The sequence below is a fragment of the Trachemys scripta genome, chromosome 7 (genome assembly GCF_013100865.1).
Source record: "Trachemys scripta elegans isolate TJP31775 chromosome 7, CAS_Tse_1.0, whole genome shotgun sequence".
NCBI lineage: Eukaryota > Metazoa > Chordata > Testudines > Emydidae > Trachemys > Trachemys scripta.
In genome coordinates this window covers 118461392-118484235 of record NC_048304.1, presented here as the reverse complement: position 1 = coordinate 118484235, position 22844 = coordinate 118461392, and the positions used below count along the sequence as shown (strand labels likewise).

Genomic DNA, 22844 nt, shown 5'->3' with positions numbered 1-22844 from the left:
CCCAGATGTAAATGTAAATAGTAGTTAAATATTGGGTTGCAGACACAACTGAAATATAATTTGGGGTATATATTGTGCAAGAATGACATTCACATACACCGTAGAAACAAAAAAACAAAAGCAGTATAGGCATTGTTAAAAATGCATTTCATCATTTCTCCATTATGTGCAATAAATAAGAAATGCCCCCTTTTTTTCAAATACAACACTGACTAATGTGTAAACTGATTTTACTCTATTAGGAATGTGAAAAATTGGAAAATGTATATTTTGCATCCTCAATTCCCCAATTTTATGTAGCAAGGAGGAAGCCTTTAATTAGACATCACATCAGAAAAGCTTCAGAGGAAACTCTTGAATGTTTTTATTATTAATTGAAGGAACCACTTTAGAGGCAGGATGGGTCACTTTTTAAAGAACCCACCAGTTTGATTCCCACCCTGATTCCAAATTTCTACTACAAGAGAGAGTGGGACTCTTCTAGCAATTGTCCTTCCTTCAAGGAATGTCAGACTGAAAGGTTCAGGGAACAACAGGTCCAGTTTGAGAACTCAATAGGGTATTCCATTTTTAATATGGCCAGTGTCCACTTGTTCCTCATTATAGCCAAAGCCTCTGTTCAAAAACAAGATGTATCCCCTCTGAGAAAACAGGAAGGGGGAGGAGGAGGAGATTGCTAAAATGAAATGGTCCAAATGTATTGTCCTGGAATCTTCTATGAGCTGCTTCATGTTGGGACTTACTGAACCTGAAGATTTCCATTCCATACGGCTAAATGCAGTTCCTTACATGGTGTCAAGTATTGGAGGGGTAGCCGTGTTAGTCTGAATCTGTAAAAAGCAACAGAGGGTCCTGTGGCACCTTTAAGACTAACCGAAGTACTGGGAGCATAAGCTTTCGTGGGTAAGAACCTCACTTCTTCAGATGCAAGTAGCATTTGAACAGAGGCTTTGGCTTCTTGCATCTGAAGAAGTGAGATTCTTACCCATGAAAGCTTATGCTCCCAATACTTCTGTTAGTCTTAAAGGTGCCACAGGACCCTCTGTTGCTTTTTACAGATTCAGACTAACACAGCTACCCCTCTGATACTTGAACCAGAAGAGTGATAGAAGAATGGGGTGCCTTCCTTTAAATTCTTGGAAATGAGGGAGGGCTTCTCCAAAGGCAGGCTACCTTTTAGGCAAAGAACTATCAGATTTATACATCCCCATTCATTTCCAGTATGTTCTCTTTGTGGTTGTAGGGATTATAATATAGAAGATGAATTTGTGTCTGTTGGTGCTTTTTCACTAAACTGTAAGGGTGTTCTGACTTTTCTCCCTTACCTTTTGGAGGCACGTCTCATGGTTTTAAATTAATCAAGCATTGATATTACTCTTCTTTCTAGCATCTGGAGAGTGTTGAAGAGTGTTTTCCCCCTCCTCTTTCCAAAACCCTATCGTGGAAGCAGTTTTCTGGCAGCAGATAAACTTCCATATCACGTTCACTGTCAGATTCCTGGTCTATGAGATAAAGCAGTTTCATGCTAGGCAAAAGGAGGAGGATGACATTAATGTAAAGCTTCTCATTGACTTGGGGGTCAGAAAAACTAGGCTGTTATTTCAAGATGGAATTATGCAGACGTGAGCTGTGCTTGTTATAGTGGGGGAAAGTTCTGAATTTTCACCAAACAGAAAATTGTTGATGCTTTTTCAGGTAAATACTAGTGGCTTGTTCAAGGTTAGTAACGCAGATGTGTGTTCTCTTATTCATCTAATTATGAAACCATGAAGAGAAACTGTTAATAAGCAAATATAAAGGATAACTTAGTTGCAGCAATTCCTTGTTTACATACTGAACATTGTTTCCAACCATTTCTAAATAACAGTACAATGTATGTAGAAAATGCTGATTCAGAGCTCTAGGCTGGAACACGTTAACTTGTTAACATGGCTGATTGCTTAATTTTGCCCTTTGGAAAAAATATTTACATTTTAAATGTGTATCATGTTTAACTAACATTATGATAATTATCTAAATTGGATGAAAAATGGACTCACGTTTATTACCACCACACTATATTTTGATTTAAAAATTGCTTAGTGGTTTTACTGTCTGGGAAGCAATTATTTTATGTTTGATTACAGTACTTACAAAACAAATCTGTATCAGTAGAAAAGAAACTGCAGCTTAATATGCAATAGCACAGTGCTATGATATTGGACTGGGGATTGTTTTTTCAACCTATAACCCAGTCTGGTTTATTCAGTCTTATAATTGACAGAATGTGGGGAATGAAAAATAATGGTTTAAAAAATGACTTTTTTCCAAGGTATTGTCATAAGCCTTACAGCTTTCCATTAAATAGGCTGTTAGTCTGTATTCTCAGGCTTTTTTTCCTCCATACCTATTGACATGTCGCTACTAGCGATGACCTCCTTAGCAAATGTTGATATTTAGAAAGGCAGTTTTACAAACATACAGCTTTTTGTGTTTCCTTTTGTCAAAACAGGTTTATCAGTAACAGTTATGCAATTTTCATAAAATGAGGATTTGTGTTTTCACTACTGGCCAATAGCTGTGTGTGGAGAAAAGTTTGTGTTTAACTTTACTAAAAGTGGAATTAGCTTAAATATTTGTTTTAGTTAAATATCTTGGCCGGTGAGCCTAAAATGATGTCATTTTTGTAAGCATTGTTCAGTAGATTAAGTCACTTACAGCTGGATGCCTCTCAGTTCTTGGTTTTCTGCAGCATTGGTTTACAGATTCTTTCTCTAGCTTTGTTTCAGTATTCCAGTGGTGTATTTATTCACTTTTTGCAGTAGAGTAATATATCAATCGTGTGGGGTGATATGGAGGCTCTGGTGTTGTTGCAACGTATGATCTTAAGGCTGACATAACTTTTTTTTTTTAAAGGAAAAAAGACACTAACCTATTACGTATTTCAGAAACACTTGAGTATGATCATGTATGCCTTGTCTACATTCCAGAATAGCCTCATTTCCACAATTAGTGGCCAGCAATCGTTGTTGCTGCATCAGTGCTGACACTCAATATAGAAAAGAATGTGCAGGGGTTGTGCTGATCAGCCTAGTTGCACTGTATTTGAAGTAAACTCTGATTGGCTCAATTGGTGTAAATCTCATCTTGCCCTTGTTTATACTTCAGCGTTAACACTGGTGCAGCTATACAAATTGCTGGCTAGTTAGTGCTTAATCAAGTCTATTCCCAATCCCAAGTTCTCCTACGAGTGATTGTGCATGTATACACTCCACTTCAGGTGTATGAGTGCCAAGTACAATTGACCAGGAGACTTCTGCCAGCAGTGTTACCAGGTGGCACGTGTGCCTCTGCTCTCTTAGTGCATTGAGCCAGTGTCATAAAATGGGCATCTCCACCACCTCCCTCTCTTCCTTCTCACCACCTGCGGTGAGAGTCAGAACTTCCCATAGCTATTTGCTTCAGTTAGCCAATGTTTTCTGAAAAACTTTATATCTAGTTTAGATAGTTGTTTAGTGTTAATTAGTTTAGTGATCTGTGTAAATATCTAGGGATTTACTATTTAAAAAATAAAAAAAAAAGGTTTCAAGCAATGTGCTATGTTCAGGGTGGTTACCGTTGTCATGGACAAAACAGCTACTTAAACTACCTATGGACACGAGAGGGACAAATATACAATTTGTACATCCTTTCCTACTAGAACAAAAAAGCAGAGGGCCTGCCACCTAAAAGTTCACCTAATAAAGGAAACCTTGTATCCCGCATCAGAACTGGATCCTGAACATGAGGTGACAGAAGGTGACTGATTCCAAACCAACAAAAAATACCCCTCCAGCTGCCTACAACTCGAAGTGCAAGCCAGAAGAAAAGCATTGCTCTTCCTCCTCACAGTTGACCTCCTTAAAACACCCTAAAGCTTTCCAATGCTGATAAACATTCAAAATCTCTGTTTTCACCAAGCCAGCCTTCCAGTAATTCCTCTGGTACCAGTTCAAAGCATTGTAAACACAAACATGTACTGGCTGTGTCAGAGGCAGCACTGTTGACTCTGGCTCCTTGGAGGCTGTTGAGTCTGGTACCTTTATCTTTACCAGGCTCTTCTTCATCTGTACAGCCAATCCAGATCATCTTGGCATTGTCAGCACCACTAGCTCCGCTGGAGCTGCATGCACTGATAGTACAGCACGTGCATGTCTCAGTGCCTTCATCTCCTTGAGCCTTCTTGTCCGCAAGGGGTCTTGTGTCTCCATTTACCAGGTTCTCCATTACAGCTGCATCCAGCTCCAATATTGACTGGTAGAAAGTCTCTGGCACCATCAACATCCTCGATGTAGTCAGTACAGTTGACGCTGGTGTTGTCAGTACAGTTGACGCACCCAACACCCTCGATGCAGACACTTCTGGCATTGCCAGTGTTTTCCCCATACCTGACTCATCAGGCATGGTCCGCTCTGCCAGTGTGATCAGCACCACTGAAGTCTTCAGTGTTGTCAGTGCAGTTGGCTTCAACGCTGAGAGTAGTGATTACCTCACTGGCCTTCAGATCTCCTTGTCCTATACTATATACATACCCGAGGGTGGGTCCCCATCAAAACCCTCACATACAGGAACAGCCCCTCTGTTTCCTGAGGCATTCTAACTTTCCTCTTCAGACTTGGAACTTGAGGGGAACATGTCACCATCCTGATTTTTCAGATCGACTTATAGACATGACAGGGATACCGGTTGTAAGGACTTTGAATGATCTTCCTACAAAGAAGCCACAAGATGGTACTCTACATTGTGGGGGACTCAACTGGAGAGTATCCCTCTTGCCATACTGGTCTTGTCCCATTCCAAAAGAGTTGAGACCTCCATCAGAATCTCATATCAGAAGGAAGGTCCCCAATCTCCCGGCCAAGAAACCTCTTATCAAGCTCCGCTGAATGTTTTCTTTCCCATGGGTTTGAATCCTATTGAGGATGGTGAGATACTGGAGGAACCGCTGGATGTCTGTCCACATAATTCTTCCTCTCCACATGAGGCTGTTGTCTGAGTCCACCTGCGGAAGATATAGTGAGAGGAGTTGCCACTTCTTTAGGAATACAGGTGGAGCTCATTTAAGAAAATCTGCACAACTGCCTCAATATTCTACAAACCTCCATGCTAGGAAGGGTTGCCCTTCCTATTAATAATGCCCTGCTGGAGCTGGTAAGAACCCTGTTGGCAGACTCCATCCTCTATACCATATACAGCTAAGAGATCACACAGATGCTACCAAGTTGCTCAATAGAACTTAGGTTATTTTTTCACATGTCCTCAACTCATTGGTGGCCATGGCTGCCAATGACCGCTCCCACCTATCGCATCCCAGAGCGACTCCTAAAGAGACAGAGCTGAAGAGACTGGATATGTATGGCAGGAAAGCTTACCTCCTAGATACTCTGCAAATGAATGTGGCTAACTATCAAGCTCTCCTTTCCATATACAGGGTTGCTAATTTTACAGCAAAGTTTGCAGACAAACTGTCAGAGGCGAATAAGGAACAGCTTATTACTCTTGTCTTCAAAAGGCACCTTTTGTCAAACGCAACTGATTTGGCTTCATGGTCCATGGCCACTGTCATTGCCATGAGACATTCTTCTTGGCTGCAGGCATTCGCAAAATACAATCAAGGACTTGCCGCTTGAGGAGTCTAAGCCCTGAAAGACTCCTGGGCAACTTTGAGAGCTCTTGGGGTTTACATCCTAAGCTCAAAGAGGGGAAGCATTTTAGACCTCAGCCAACTATTAATCCATTTAACGAGTGTCACATTAATTTAATAATTGTTCTACTTTTTTAAATCAAAATGCCATGTGGTAGTAAGTCAAACGCCTTACAGAAGTTTAAGTATATTACATCAACACTATCACCTTTTAGACCTCAGCCATCCTACAGATCACATGTTCATCAGAAATTCCAGGACTCTACTAAGACAATATAGGCCTTCTTGACGTTGCAAGATAGCTTAATCTTAAATCAGGCCCTTCTCACCAAACATTGACAGCCTCTGAGTAGTCATTTTGAATGCCTCCTTGAGATCAGCATACTAATCTCACTCCTTATCTCAGCTTTTGGAAGACCCCCTACTGCTCTTTTACAGTGTTTTGGAATGAAATAATATCAGACAAGTGGGTGCTCAGCACTATAAAGGAGGGGTCATGTTATCTAATACACCTCTCTTCCTTCTCCAACCCACCTTACCTGTCCCTCTTTGGGGACGCACCTCACGAGACCATGTTGCTTATAGAAGTACAATATTTTCTGGAATTGGGAGTGATAGAAGAGGTTCCTGGCATCACAGAGGGAAAGGATTCTACTTCTGTTACTTCCAAATTTCCAAAAAGTCTGGTGGCCTGTGTCCAATTTTTAGACCTCAGGAAGTTGAACTTGATCTAGCAGTTCAAGATGGTTACCCTCGTTTCCATTATCCCTTCCCTGAAGAGCAAAGATTGGTATGCTGCCCTTGATTTGCAAGATGCATGTTTCCACATGACAATACATCCTTGCCACAAGAAGTACTGTTGCTTTGTGGCAGGAGATATCTACTAACCATACACCGTGCTCCCCTTTGGCCTGTTGTCAGCCCCAAAGGTCTTTACAAAATGCTTGGCGGTAGGAGTGGCCTACCTGCGCTGCCCACGTGTCCAAATTTTTCCTTGCCTGGATGATTGGCTAATGTGGGAACCCAATCTTTTTTTGATGAGTTTATATGTTTGGTTGATAAAGGTGATAGTGTTGATGTAATATACTTAAACTTCTGTAAGGCGTTTGACTTACTACCACATGGCATTTTGATTTAAAAAGTAGAACAATTATTAAATTAACGTGACACTCGTTAAATGGATTAATAGTTGGCTATCTGACAGGGCTCATGATGTAACTGTAAATAGGGAATCATCATTGGGTGGTGGGTGTTTCTAGTGTGGTCCTGCAGGGATTGGTTCTTGGCCCTCTCCTATTTAACATGCTTATTAATAACTTGGAAGAAAACATAAAATCATCACTGAAAGTTTGCAGACACACAAACTGGAGGAGTGTTTAAGTAATGAAGAGGACAGGTCACTGATTCATAGCAAACTTGGTGAGTGGAGTTCAAGTAAACAGTAGCCATATTAAAACTCATAAATGTATACTTCTAGGAACAAAGAATATAGGCCATACTTGTGATGGACTCAATCTTGGGAAGCAGTGACTCTGAAAAAGATTTGGGGGTTGTGGTGGATAATCACTGAAAATGCGCTCCCAGGCCGATGCTGTGGCCAAAAGGGCAAATGAAATCCTTGGATGCATAAGCAGGGGAATCTTAAGCAGGAGTGTAGAGGTTATTTTTCTCTGTATTTGGCACTGGTGTGATGCTGCTGAAATACTGTGGCCAGTTCTGGTATCAACAATTTAAGAAGGATGTTGATAAAGTGAAGAGCCACAAGAATAATTAAAGGATTACAAAACATGCTTTACAATGATAGACTCAAGGAGCTCAATCTATTTTGCTTGACAAAGAGACGACTAAGGGGTGAATCAATTAGTCTATAAGTACCTACATGAAGAACAAATATTTAATGATAGGCTCTTTGGTCTAGCAGAGAAAGGTATAGCAATGTCCAGTGCCTGGAAGTTCAGGCTAGACAAATTTACACTGGAAATAAGGGGTAAATGTGTAACCGTCAGAGAAACTATTGAAACAACTTAGCCTTAGCAAAGGCTTTGGTGAATTCTCCATCACTGACAACTTTTAAATGGAGGTTGGATGTTTTTCTAAAAGATCTGCTCTAGGAATTATTTTGGGGAAGTTCTATGGCTTCTGCTATATCAGCGATCAGACTAGATGATCATTATAGTCTCTTCTGGCCTTATGGAATCTATGAAGTTTACAGCAGTATCTTCATTATCAGACGGCTGTTCTCTCATCTAGGCCTGAAACTGAATTTAGACAAAACAAAGTTACAGCAGATGCAGCATATAACATTCATAGGAGCAAACCTCGACACCATAACCACAATGGCTTATTTTCTGATGGACAGGTTCAGTTCATAGTCACTCTATCCGAAGGCCTGAAGTCCAACCCAGTGACAACAGTGTGTTCCTGTACATAGCTGTCGGGCCACATGGCCTCGTGTGGGTACATAATTCCACATGCCAATCTTCACCTTCGGTGTTTATAGGGCTGACTTTGTTTGGTCTAGTGTCTGACCAGGCATCCTCTGGGTATGCTGGTTTGTGTACCTGCATGAGTGCTTCAGCCTCTGAACTGGTGGCTGAACCCTCACAACATGTGCATAGTGTCCCTTTTCTATCTCCAGAGCCAAACTATGACTCTGGTTACAGATGTGTCTACCAAAGTCTGGATAGTCCACCTCGGCTGACTTCCTGCGCAAGCTCTGTGGTCACCCCAGGATGTCTCACCGCGCATAAACATGTTTGAGTTCCATGCAATTCATCAGGCCTGTGAGTTGTTTGTCTCCCATCAAGAACCAGGTTGTGCAAGTCCTTACAGACAATACCATTGCCAAGTTTTATCTCCACAAGCAGGGGAATGCAAGATCAACTCAGCTGTATCGGGAGGCTATCCCTCTGTGGAACCTATGCATAAGAAACAAAGTTGCTCTGAGAGCTTTCCATTTTCCAGAAGTGAGGGGGACACCATTGCAGATTCCCTCAGCAGGAATTTTATAGACCACCATGAGTGGTCAATCAGGACATCCTCCTCCAGATCTTCTATCAGCGGAGCAATCCAGAAATAGACTTTGCTACCAACCTGAACAACAAATGCAAGATATTTAGCTCCAGGGCAGACCGCATTCCCAGTTCGTTAACAGATGAATTTCTCCTCTCATGGTCCAATTATCTCATGTGCCCTTTGGCTCACTGGACCTGAGGTCTAACAGTCTTCAGGGTGCAGTGCAAGACAAATTTATTTCGTGTAACATTTTAGTGTTTTGTTTGGTTGTCCTTGTTTTATTGAATTTAATGTTCTTTCTTTGACTCTGTAAACAAGTGCCTCACTGCTATGGTGATGTTTACAAAATAAATAAAATAGACTGTTTGAGGTCCCAAATCCATTTACATATGTACAAGCTTTAAAATTACAAAAATAATTTTAAAGGAATTTAAAGGCCTTTTACCATCCCAAACAAAATTTGTTTTTCCTGCAGCTACTAATGACCTCACTACATTAAAGCCGGGATTAGCATTCTGTATTATGCTTCAGGTGTTAATGACACTATCAGCTCTTTCAGAGGGAGCATGAATCCCTGAATCCCTTCAGGTTTGGCCAAGTAGATGGAACTGATTTTCAAATACTTGGTTGTAAATGTTTATGCATTTAAGGCTTTGTGTGTCTCATTGATCTTGGCTCTTGCACAATTTGTAAAATGTTAAGTGTTTCATATCACTGTTCTGTAGATGAAAACAGCAGCTGCAAACACTTTGAGAAAGTTTGAGAAAGTTATGTATGATACATATGCAAATGTTATAGTTCATCACTGCCTTTTAACTTTTAGTCTTGCTGACTCCACAGGAGAAGAGCTCTATAAGGCTGTACATAAATGGAGGCTATAAATTCGTGGTGATGGTTTAAAAATTCTCTGCAACAGAGTTGTGGATTGACACTTAAAACCCAGAGTATATTTTCCAGTAGCTTTTAATGGTTTAAAATTATGTTCTATATTAGGGTCTCTTTGATCATTTCTTAAGTACATGTACAATAACTGTTAAAATAATATTGCATTTGTCTTAAACTGATAGAAATTCAGAATAAGCGCTGAAGCTGTTTCTCTGCTTTTGTTGTTTTGTTCACAGCCAATATTGTAGTTAAGATGCTGAACAATCTGACCTGTTCTCAGGTCCCCTGATGTGGGAAAAGATCAGTTAGAATATCTGCTCTCACTGAGGCAATTGTAATTGCATGCTTAACCCTGAATTCTCTAGTTTTTTTTCCAGTTTTTCAGCCCCTTAGTATTATTTTATTATAGTTCTTCGAATATCTTTTGGGGGTTTATAATGTGAACAGAAACTGAACTACTCTTTCATAGGCTTTAAAACAAACTACAAAGCAAACTTCTATTTTTGTTCCCCTCCCCGTTTCATCTTTCCATGTGCGCAGAGTTTCCATTTGACTTGATTATTTGTAACTTAGGGTCAAATTGGATAAGTAGCAATTGCTTCTCGGCGTCTATGTGCCCTAGAAGCAATGTAATGTAAAGTGCTTATTTAGAAGCAAATACAAACTGTCATTAAAGTGTGTATTTACAGTCTTCAGGAGTGCACCACATTTGGCAGGTAGCTGATAATTGCGCTGAAGAAGCCATCAGTCTTTTGGGTTTTTTTTTAAAAGATATTTTTTCTAAAAGGGGATTGTTTAACGCTGTAGATCAGCAGTTCCCCAAATGTGGTCCACAAAACACTTGTTAGTAGACAGCTTGATGGTTACATGATGATGTATTTTCTATATAAGTGGTTGATGTAGTTACTGGAGGCTGGGTGTTCAGTTGCTTATGGCAGAAAAATAGTTTTAGAAAGTAAAAAGAAGTCTTCTAGACCATCTCTCCAAGATATAGTCCATCCTATGAAAATGTTTGAGACTTCCTATTGTAGACGATAATGGTTGCCTGGGCACAACAGCTCTAATCCTTTACTACATGAGGAGTTTCATCACATAGATATGCAAGACCATAATGGTTACTTCGGAGCAGTTAGTGTGCCATTGTGCTGTCATATATTCAGAGACTATGTATTATAATAATGTCCTGTAGTTAGCTGGGAGTCTTTGTCTTATTTAAAATTATATTCTAAAATTCATATGACAAGGTGTATCTGACATTTCAGGTTTATTCTCTTAAACTTAGGGGATATACTTAGGGCAGGTCTACACTAACCCCGCAATTCGAACTAAGGTACCCAACTTCAGCTACATGAATAACGTAGCTGAAGTTCGAAGTACCTTAGTTCGAACCTACCTCGGTCCAGACGCAGCAGGCAGGCTACCCTGTCGGCTTCGCGGTACTCCTCTCGCTGAGCTGGAGTACCACAGTCGACGGCGAGCACTTCCGGGTTCGACTTATCTCGTCCAGACAAGATGCGATAAGTCGAACCCAGAAATTCAATTTGCTTGCCGCCGAACTACTGGGTAGTGTAGCCCTACCCTTAGTAGTTGAATGTAGTTACTCACTAATTAGCCAGGCTATGGTCCATAAACAATTTTGTATTTTATTAAGATGGAATGTCCGTAATTAAAATAGACTATAAGAAATAGTTGCCTGAAATGAATTGTATTACTCTATTTGAGTAATGGATAGATTCTTCCATAAGCTCCAAACTGACATGGGTGAAGGCTCCTTCAGTATTGCTACAGCTTTGATGCAGGAGATTTTAGCTAGTAATTCACCATATCACACTTGGTCAGTATTAGTGAAGCGTGTGACATGGTTAGTACATAGACACAAATAATTAACCTTTCTGCCAAGTTTGAACTTTCTAGGTGCTTCACCCTGGAGTATGACTTCTTTTGGGCTCTGAGTGAGGCTGCCAGATAAATGTTCAACAGCAGTTTTAGACCAATAGTATTCCAAATAAAATGAATAAAGCATGAATCTCTCTTCCCACTGTAAAAATTCTCAGAACAAAGATGATCCAAAAGTAAACTGAGCCTAACTTTATCCAATGTGGTCATAGTTTATAGGGTCTTTGCAAGGTGGCTTCCTAATAAATTCAACATACTACTTCAAGACTGTGTCTAGGTTAAATAAAACATTTGGATTAGGATGTTGTAATTTGCTTCTCTACTTGAGGGATTATAATTATGGAATGAAAGAAGGTGTGTGTTTATGTGAAATACAAGATATCAGCAATGAAGAAAAGAACAGCTGATGAAAATAAGAGCTAGCCCTATATCCAATCCCATGTACTTTATTTAAATAGCATCTTTCCTCAAAAGATCAATAAGGCTATTTGCTAGGAGGTTGTTTTTTTTTAAAGTTAATTATCTTACTAAGCCGCTGGAAATTGTATTTCCTTAATGTATGTAAAGCATGATATACCAATAGCATACAAAGACATTATAACAGTGAGGAAAGACTACATAGAAGAGAAGGACTGTTTTAAGGTGTCAGGTTTTTCATTGACAAGACATGTTTGACCAAAATCATCCACTAGGCTTCAGTGAAGTTACTCTGGATCAACTTAGCCCATTCTCTTACTGTATACAATACAAGATATGAACACTTGTAACTACAGAATTTGCTACTTCGAAGCAAGGAGATATTTGTAGATGGATATTATAGATTGGCATACTTTCTAAACAATTCATTGAATGCGCGAGGCATTCTGTAATGTATGTATTCATAAATATGGGGGCTGATTGAGTATTTTTCATGAATCCTGGAGCTAGAACCAAAAAGATCTAGCTATGATTAAGGCTACGTTTTAGTCATAGGTATTTTTAGTAAAAGTCAGGGACAGGTCACGGGCAGTAAACAAAAATTCATGGCCCATGACAAGTCCATGCCTTGTACTGTATACCCCTGACTAAATCTTGGGTGGGGGGCGTGGAGGTGCTGCAGGTGCTCGGGGTGGGGGTGGCTTGGGGGGGTGCCGCGGGTGCTCCTCGTGCCCCCCACCCCCGGCAGAGGCATGGCCAGATGGCTCCGCACGCTGTCTGTGCCCTGAGCACCAGGTCCACAGCCCCCATTGGCCAGAAACCGCAGCCAATGGGAGCTGCAGGGGTGGTGCCTGCACGTGGAGCCATCTGCTAGGAGTAGAGGGAGAGACATGTCACTGCTTCCAGGAAGCCCCCCCGATGTAAGTGCCACCCAGAGCCCCCAACCCACACCCAAACTCCTGCTGCAACTGGGGGAGGGGAGCAGAGTGGCCTGAGACTGCCCCAGCAGCAGCTGGTGTGGCTGGCCCAGGGGCTGCCTGAGCTGCTCAGGTGGCCCCCAGGCCAGCCGCTGCAGAAGTCATGAAGGTCCCGGAATCCGTGACTTCTGTGACATAATGACTAACTATGATGTAATCTGTTAAAAGGAGCTGTTCTTAAACATAGTTTCAGTCAATGTCTAAACTTCATTTGCTGCCAGCAACAGCACAGAAGTAAAGATGGCATGGTATGGTATTGTCACCCTTACTTCTGCACTGCTGCTGGCGGGGTGCTGCCTTTAGAACTAGGTGCCCAGCTAACAGCTGCCGGCCGCCCAGCTCTGAAGGCAGCGCAGAAGTGAGTGTGGCAATACTGTGAGTCACCACCCCCCCTAAAGTAATCTTGTTACCCCTGCAACTCCCTTTTGCATCAGGACCCCCAATTTGAGAAATGCTGGTCTCCCCTGTGAAATCTGTATGTTATAGGGTAAAAGCGCACAAAAAACAGATTTCATGAAGGGAGACCAGATTTCACGGTCCATGATGCGTTTGTCATTGCTGTGAATTTGGTAGGGCCCTAGTGATGATATTACATGATTACTCAGTAAGACACATACATCTTGATGGTGCCGCTGAATTTTTGCCACTTCTTTGCAGGTTTTAACTCTTGCAGTGAAATACATAATATACCACTATCTTTATTTTTACTATATAACTATGTTTTCATATTATACTGCATGCTATTTAAAAAAAAAAAGCATTAGTGCAAGATTGAGGTTGAGAAATAAAGAACTCACACCTAAGGCAATGCCACCACCTTGTAAGTAATTACAGTAATTCCTCACTTAAAGTCGTCCCAGTCACACTGTTTCATTATTAGGTTGCTGATCCATTAGAGAACATACTCGTTTAAAGTTGTGCAATGTTCTGTTACAAGGTTGTTTGGCTTACCCCATTCCGCCCACCCGGCACTTCTGCTGGGGAGCGGGGTTGAGGTGCAGGGGCTTACCCAACTTCACCCACCCGGCATTCCAGCCAGGGAGTGGGCAAGTTCCCGACCCCGCTCCCCGGCAGGAGCACCGGGCGGGTGGAACGGGGCAAGCTCCCATGCCCAACCCTGCTCCCCGGCTGGAACGCCAGGCCAGTGGAGCAGGGCAAGCCCCTGCGTCATGACCCCACTCCCTGGCAGGAGCGCCAGGTGGGCAGAGCGGGGCAAGCCCCCGCACCCCGACCCCACTACACCCCTGCCTCAACCAAGCTTCACAATCCTCGTTGGGGAGTCCAGTATTAAATTGTTGTTTAAAATTATTTAAAACTTTATACAGTATATGTATATAATATCTTTTGTCTGGCAAAAAACAATTTCCCTGGAACCAAGCCCTCCGCCTCCTCCCCCCCCTCCCCCAATTTACATGAATTCTTATGGGGAAATTGGATTCGCTTAACATTGTTTCGCTTAAAGTAGTATTTTTCAGGAACCAAACTACAATGTAAAGCGAGGAGTTACTCTACAGGAATTTAAAACTTTGGTTAAGCCTTTTTGGAAATCTGGGATATTTTAACTTTTGACAATGCTTAACCTGGGCACAGCTGGGGAACTATTGAAAGACTTGCCAGAAACAGACAGGAGTGGAGGAGCTTCGTTTCTGCCCTAAACACCAGAGATGTAATAGTAACATGATGATGACGACGACTTCAGAGTTCCCTCAGTGTTTGCATAGCTACTTTTGACTTCATATTTTGGTATTTCTGATCAGCATTTGTTTGCATTACAAAACTTCCAGTGCACAGAACTAGTAACCCAGTTTCTTTCAGACCCAGTTTGTGCTTTAGATTTCATTGTGATCTGTCAAACCAGTCTGAACGCAATCAGTACCACTGTTAAGTTAGGCACATGGAACATATGGGAAACAAGGGTCTTAAAATTTATTTTTACATACACAAAACTCAAAAATGGCCATGCTTTTTAACCTTTCCAACAAATTCTCTGGCGGGACTGACACGAAGCATAGAAAAAAATCCTCTCCAAAGGAATTTATTTAAGAAGATTATGAGCAAATTAAAACAGTGGAGATGGGACCAGTGGCATGCAATGGATGTTACTACCCATTAACTGTGGGGCCACTAATGCTGTAATATAGTGAGATCATTTGTGATTACACATATTGAATAATTTAAAGATAGATGAAATGCTGCTCTCATTCACCTAGTACTTTTTTACTGATTTGGCTTTAAGGGGATGAGAAGGGAAGGTGATATAAACAATTCATCCTTTTTTCTGTGCCCCACCCCATCCCAAGTCAGTTATGGAGACTGATTAGATCCCATGAGAGACTGTAAACAATTGAAACTTTAAATGATTTTGAAGTTTCCCAAGCTAAGGTAGCCCTCCACTATTGAGTGAGACAGTGTCAATCTTCTGGAAGTACATGTCTGAATTGTACAAAAACTCCATATAAAAATGTACTATTTTAACATAGAATAAATTTTATATTAATTAAAGTGAAAGTGTATTTTTTATGTTACATTCTTTGTTTCCTCTGGCACAGACACAATGATACAGGCTATACAATTTCTAACAATGGACATCTTTGTCATTTGTATTTGGCTGGACTGATTATCATGTAAAGTACTTTCCTCAAGGTGAGTCCTAAGGTCACTTGAAACTGCTTGTAACCTTATTTTTAGGTTATTCCCTGTCCCATTTCTGCAAAACATATTCTCAAATCCATTGGCACACACAGATGTAGTTCACCTAACTATGAATCCAGTAAAACATACAAGCTAGTACCTATTGATATTTTAAAATTAAAAGACACTTCTCTCAAATTGAGAGAGCGCATTTTGACAATTACTTCTTACTGCTTGGCATTGCCCCTTGAAATTGTGAAAATGAAATGTTTCCTTACTGCCAACAGTTTGTTCTAGGCCGCCTTCTCATGAGTAATAGCGCAGTGTGTATCGTTCCTGAACTCTAAGAACCCATGCTTGTGGAGATAAAATCCATGCCCTATGGCTTTTGATGGGATTTTAGATGGGGTGGGATCTGAGTACTACAGAGAATTCTTTCCTGGGTGTCTGGCTGGTGAGTCTTGCCCACATGTTCAGGGTTTAGCTGATCGCCATATTTGGGGTCGGGAAGGAATTTTTCTCCAGGGCAGATTGGCAGAGGCCCTGGGGGTTTTTCGCCTTCCTCTGCAACGTGGGGCACGGGTCACTTGCTGGAAGATTCTCTGCACCTTGAAGTCTTTAAACTATGATTTGAGGACTTCAGTGGCTCAAATACAGGTTTGATACAGGAGTGGGTGGGTGAAATTCTGTAGCCTGCATTGTGCAGGAGGTCAGATTAGATGGTCCCTTCTCACCTTAAAGTCTATGATTCTATGTTATTAAATAAAAAGGTACACTACATTTAGAGCATAGTGAATTTGTTCCAATGGGACAAAGCATTGTTTACTGTGTGTAACATGGCTGTGTATGCTAACCAGAGAGAACCTGCATTTTCATGCTAAAAGTACTGGTTCCACATAAACTTCTGTACTGTAATGAAATGTCCTGGAATCGACCAGTTTGGCAATGAGCTATAAAATACTAATGTCTTGGCTGAATTTAACATGCCATGGACATGTGGATTCCTGAGAATGTTGCACCTTGTCTTTGCCAGTAAATCACAATAGTGTCCATTCTAGACACTTAATCTGACTTTGCTGGCAATTTTCCATTCTTATCTGGGGGAATGGAAGGAAAGGGATGGGATAACTTTATCTTAATGTAGATATGCAATATGTTGGCAAGCTGTAAAGAAAACCAGATCTGGATTTCATTTCTACTTCAACTTTGTGTGATCTAGTGCACATTCCTAACATGTTACAAACAGCTTGTGTCTCTGAAAGTGCAATATCAGTTTTCAGTGGCAAAAGTCCCTAAAGGAAATAGGCTGATGCTTCTATGTGCAAACAGCTGGGCGGTTGTGGATGGAATTAATTGCTGATATATACCGACTGTGTGGTTTTTTCCTTCTTCTCTTGTCATTTCCTTTGCAGCTGTGAAAGGCAAGTTTTTTTAGACTTTGAAAACAACATAGACTTTTTCAGCAGTAATAATTCAAGATTACTGAAATTTATATATTTATTTGGCTAGAAATACAACATACAAACATCTCTCCTGAACTCTAAGAACCCGTGCTATTAAATAAAAACTGAAAATCTTGGCTAGAGATTTATATTACAAAGGTACCTAGTGACTTTTGGGTGCCCATCTTGAAAAACCTTAGAGGTTTGACTTGCGGAGGGTGAGCACTCAACGCTTTATTAAAATAAGGCAGCTTTAGGGTGTCTTGAGTTGGGCATCCAAAATTAGTAGTTAGTTTTGAAAATCATGCCCTTACATTTGTAGCTTTGAAGCAGTAATAGCAACGGGATGACCCTACTACATTTAGATATGATAGTCACACAGGTTTAATTGTTTAAAGTCAGGAATGCTCTGTACTCAGAGTAGTCAGGGGATTTTAATATTATCATGGGATCGGAAAGCCGCACATTATCAACAACATTGCATGCCAAACCAAAGGCTTGTCAACCCTCTCTCAACAGATCACAAATCAAAAAGTGGATTCAAGAGCAGCTTCCAAACACTGAAGGTGTGAGAATCTGTGGCGTGCTGATTTAGTGTTAAAATTCAGTGGAAAAATCTGATATGTATGGTAAAGACAATATTTTGCTAGTTTCTACCCTGTAGCTCCCAAAGTCATTTTCCCCACTGTCTATAAAATTGTTTAAATTAATCTTGCACCAGAGGGATTTTTAGGCTTAGTCTACATTACAAAAGGCTTGCCAGTATGGCTTATTCTTGTTTCCCAAATGAAATAAGCTATACTGGCAAAAACATTTTTCCTGGTAAAATTGCTAGAAAATAGAATATCTAGTGTAGATGCAATGTAGTGCTGGTATGAAATGTAATTTTTTTTTTTAAATCACCCCCTCCCCCAACTGACATTTCTGTTCAGAAAATAGTTTCTAGTGTTGACCTGGTCTTATGAATCTGAATAACTTTAAGCTTTATAAGCATTTCACGTTAGAATATGTCCCCAGCTGCTTGTGTTGAGTAGCGCCTTGTACCACAGGAGGTCCCAGTGGGACTGCTTGCAGTGTGAGGTGCTGCTTACTGTGAGTAGGGGTGGCAGAATTTGGACCAAAATGTTTTTAAGATTGTGGAAAACCACAGTAGGATTAAGAATGTCCAGGTTAGTAACAGTAAATAGATAGAATAAAGCTTTTTTTAAAAGTCACAACAAAGTGAATATCTGTGCAAAGTTAAAGTCCTTATGTAAAACAAGCTTATGTACAGATACAGAATTATTTTATTTTAAACATGCATATATTTTTGAGCCCACTGTAGTGGATATCTCATGTTAAGTACTTTTTTGGCAGGTAATAAGAGTTATGGAAACAATTAAAATTCTTACGCAACATTGGATCACTTGTTTATTTGGAAGAGTGGGTGGTGTTTGGGAAATAAAGAACAGTTCTTTGCTTTAAAACAAAAATTGTTTGCTTTGGAATGATACGTATCTGGGGAGTTTTCACCAGAAAGCTTTGCCTTTTTTTGTCTCGTTTTATGTGTTCTGTTTTTATAAACTCCTATCAGAGAATCCTGAAAATAAAGAATAGTTTGATTTATTATGTATATTTTGTCTGATAAATACAAATACTGTATATTGCTTTACTGGTAAGTATTAACATATAAAAGAACTACTGTATTTATTTTAGTTGCTGGTAACATGTTTGTGTTCCTGTTGACTTGAAGGCACTACAAAATTTTGCAGACAAGATGAAATTTTCATTGCAGCGAAGGGCATGTGAAACCTGGAAAGGCTTAACTTAGAAATGGACCAATTTCTGTGCAACCTTCTTGTCAATCCTTTCTCAGACAGTTTTCTTCTAATGCCCTATCTGCCTAACTTAAAGGTTTAAGGGTGGGAAAATGCACTTCTCCTAAGAATTGATGGAGGTTATGAGCAAAAGCCCCCATTTTTAGATGGGAAATTTTCCAGTGTCCTGGTGTGCTTGTGGCTGGACGTTCTTGTAGATCGCATCAATACTTGGTAGTGTTATTTGCCCGCCAAGCTTGCAAATGAATTTGCATTCTGAGAGTCTTGTAGTAGTGGGTTCTTCTCCTGAAAGTGCTCCACCCTTGCTTTTTTGCATATACTTTTGATAGCTTGAAAAATCATCATAAAGGTCATCTTTAGGGCAAGGTTTCTTCAGAATTGCCACACTACATGGTATCAGTTTAAACTGCAGCTCTTATTTTTTTTGTATTTTTTTTAAGCAATGGGATGTCTGTTGCAATGTGCTTCTGTATAAATAAACATAGGTAGTATACATTTGTTAATTCTATGGCAACTGTAAAACCACACAAATGATTAATACTGTAGTTGGGAGGAGTCTGTGGCTTTGTATCTCAGTAAACTCCTTAGTTTCTCCATGCAAGAAAGTGGCTCTGAAAGAGAGAAGTGTTTTCAGTTAGTAGCGGTGAAGATCTTGTTGTTTGGGAGGGGGGGGGGGGAAATCAGAAGAACATTGTAAACATTTTACTGACTGCTAAGTATCATAAAATGTTGGTATCTTTTCAATCAACCACTTGATTACAATTTAATTACTTGATCCAATATAGAAATTTTGTACATACTTCAGATTGCTCTGTTTGTAATTTACCAGAATTAGCAGACTGATAACTCCATGATCTGGCAATACTGAAGCTTGAGACATTGTGTCATGAACTTTGTGTAAGAGTGGGTTCATTCAATAAAAAATAAAAGGAGCATTTAAGACCCTTTTATTCCTTCCATAAAGATGCTTTTGTGCTGTTGCTGCTGTGTATTTCACAGAGCAGTTGGGGAGGGATGCAGCAGAAAGTTGTTTGAAGCATATTTTGATTCTCTTCTATTTCAAACCTTTTTGTTTTCATCCTCCGATGTAGTTAGGTGAATGGTGAGTTGAATTTTTGTATCTGAATTATTTTCCCCATGCAGTCAGTATTCAGTTAATCTATGTTGATCTCTTCTGCTAAGATTTTTTTTCCTCTATTGTTACTGTTCATTGTGTGTGTGTGTGGGGGGGGGAGGGTTGGGAACATGGCGCCTGCTTGTGCTTCCATTTCAATCAATGGAAGCTTTTACTTCCGTAGGAGCTAGATGGGGCTCTTGTTTTGGGGTGTATTAAGATGTGTATTTCCACACTATATGTTCAGAAAAGGGTTTAGTTGTGATATGATACAGTGATGAGTTATTGAAGCTACCTTTAAGATTTACAGTTGAACGATTGCTTATAAATCAATGGATGTGTTTAAAACTGAGTAAAACCAGAATATATCATGAACTAAATCAAAATTATATAATATATGGCATTATAAATAGGGACTTATCAGGGGAGTATGTTTTGATTTAAAACCATAAGAGAAAGTTGTATGTAAGGAGGGTTTTTTAATAGCCTTGAGTGTTGTAAGTAATATCATGCATTTATATTTCCTTAGTTCTTGTGTCGTGAGCAGATTCTAAAAACTTTTTTTAATGTCTTTTAAACTAGATTTTTCTTGTAAAACTGCATTTAAAATTACATATTTCTCTTTGCAAAAATATATTCTATTTAAAAAGTATTTCCTACAGGCAAATCTTGTTTCACCATCTGGAAATAGGTTTTACTTTTTATATTGCGTTTTTTAAACTTTTAACTTTTATGAAATCGGGCATATAAAGCTGAGTCTGGGAGTTTGATACTCAGTTTTGGCATAGTTGTTTAGCATTGTTTCCACAGTCTAGCACTCTAATCCATTTCCTTGCCTCATTGAGCACCGAAAGTGACATAAATTGACATAACTAGACTTTGCTGATTGGTGCTGAGGAAGCCGCCTGAGAGTTGAACTTTACCCTACCATCCTGCCAATACATTTACATGGTTACAGAAGCAGGAATTTACATGTCATGATGTTTGCAGTGGGGTGAATCAATTTTTTAAAATATACAGTGTGTGTGCATTTGTAATTGTAACTTGTAGGATTGCCTGAAAGCCCAGAGTTTCACCATTTGGTTTGACTGGCCATAATTTCATCACGAAACAAAAGCTGCATAGGAGTGTCTTCGTTACACAAAGGTCGGAGGTTCTAAACTGCAGTGTAGGTAGAGGACACTGATTGGGAATCTTCTGTGAAAGAATTTTCTCTGTTATAGTTACCTTTACTCCTGGGGAAATTCTGTGCCAAAAGATTACAAATTCTCCTCACGATATTTTAAAATGCTGCATATTTTGTTTTGTCAAAAAACACAATATAATCATGTGTGATTGGGGCTCCTGCTGTCAACCCCGGGTGGAAAAAACAGAAAAAGGAAGAATTTTGGTGGAAATAATAAATTCTTGGGGGGAGGGAAGGGGCGAAGGAATCTGTAGGGAACACTAATTCTGTGCAAATTCTGCACTGCGCAGTGGTGCAGAATTCCAGCAAGAGTATTATCTTGCAGAAAGTTTGCTTTCTTTAGAAGTCCATGCTACATCTCAGGCATGGTGCAATTTAGTTACACAATCTCCTGGAGTTTATTCTGCCATTAATTGCATTTGCCTCATACTCATTAAAACTAATGAGTCATGTGTGCATATCAATAGGAGGACAAACCCTTAAAAAATTTTCTGGTAAATTTGATGGAGACAGAGCACATTTTCATTATTACTATATTATGGCATAGAGTCAGATGTCTTGTTAGCAGGATGTTAATTATCTTTAAAGTTCTTGTTAATTGGAAGAGAGTGTATGATGAAAATTTGTAACAAGCAACTTTTTTGATCTTATCATAGTTACTATACTGTTGGATTAATTTGTCTGTTTAGGTATTTATTCCATGCCCTGCGTCCTGTCTGAGCACTTATGTACAGCATATGTTAAATTATAATTTATTACAGAAGCAATGTTACCTACTAAAAAGGCACACGATGAATGAATAAATAAATGCTATTTAGTACCAATAATTTCACTGTAACTTTGATACCATCTAATATTTTAGCATTCTAGAAAGGATTGCAGACTATCGTATAGAAATAATTTTAGTCTGAGAATGATTGTCACTAAATTATAGAAATAGTCAGGTCTGAGCTTAATCCTGAAATGTAATGTACAGAGGATAACTATAATTGGGGATGCATTTTGATATATTAATTAGGGCTGTCAAGCGATTAAAAAAAATTTATCACAATTAATCACACTGTTAAACAATAGAATAGCATTTAAGTATTTTTGGATGTTTTCTACATTTTCAAATATATTGATTTCCGTTTCAACACAGAACAAAAAGAGTACAGTGCTCGCTTTATATTTATTTCTGATTACAAATATTTGTGCTGAAAAAAAACAAAAGAAATAGTATTTTTCAATTCACCTCGTACAGGTACTGTAATGCAATCTCCTTATCATGAAAGTTGAACTTATAAATGTAGAATCATGTACAAAAAATAACTGCACTCAAAAACAAAACAATGTAAAACTTTAGAGCCTACAAGTTCACTCATTCCTACTTCTTGTTCAGCCAGTCACTCAAACAGACAAGTTTGTTTACATTTGCTGGCGATATAATGCTGCCCGCTTCTTGTTTACATTGTCACCTGAAAGTGAGAACAGGCTTTCACATGGCACTGTTGTAACCGGCATGGCAAGATATTTACGTGCCCGATGCGCTAAAGATGTATATGTCCCTTCATGCTTCAATCACCATTCCAGGGGACATGCGTCCAGGCTGATGACGGGTTCTGCTCGATAACAATCCAAAGCAGTGCAGACTGACACATGTTCACTTTTATCATCTGAGTCACATTGCCACCAGCAGAAGGTTGATATTCATTTTTTTTTTCTTTTGGGTTCTGTAGTTTCCGCATCGGAGTGTTGCTAAGACTTCCAAAAGCATGCTCCCTCGTCCCTCTCAGATTTTGGAAGGCACTTCAGATTCTTAA

The 22844-nt window shown here is 39.7% G+C and overlaps 1 protein-coding gene across 10 annotated transcripts in view; it reads left to right on the top strand.

Annotated features, from left to right (window-relative positions):
* The window catches only part of ADD3 (adducin 3), a 191449-nt gene that overhangs the window by 95027 nt on the left and 73578 nt on the right, over positions 1–22844 (top strand). For 2 of the 10 annotated variants that reach the window (XM_034775292.1, XM_034775288.1), the window contains exon 1: positions 1561–1695. The exons of 7 other annotated variants lie outside the window; for them this stretch is intronic. The gene's annotated coding sequence lies outside the window, so the exon portion shown is untranslated. Of the gene's footprint in view, positions 1–1560; positions 1696–19821; positions 19845–22844 lie in introns of those variants that run through there. One more of the 10 variants, XM_034775290.1, reaches the window with a different exon arrangement.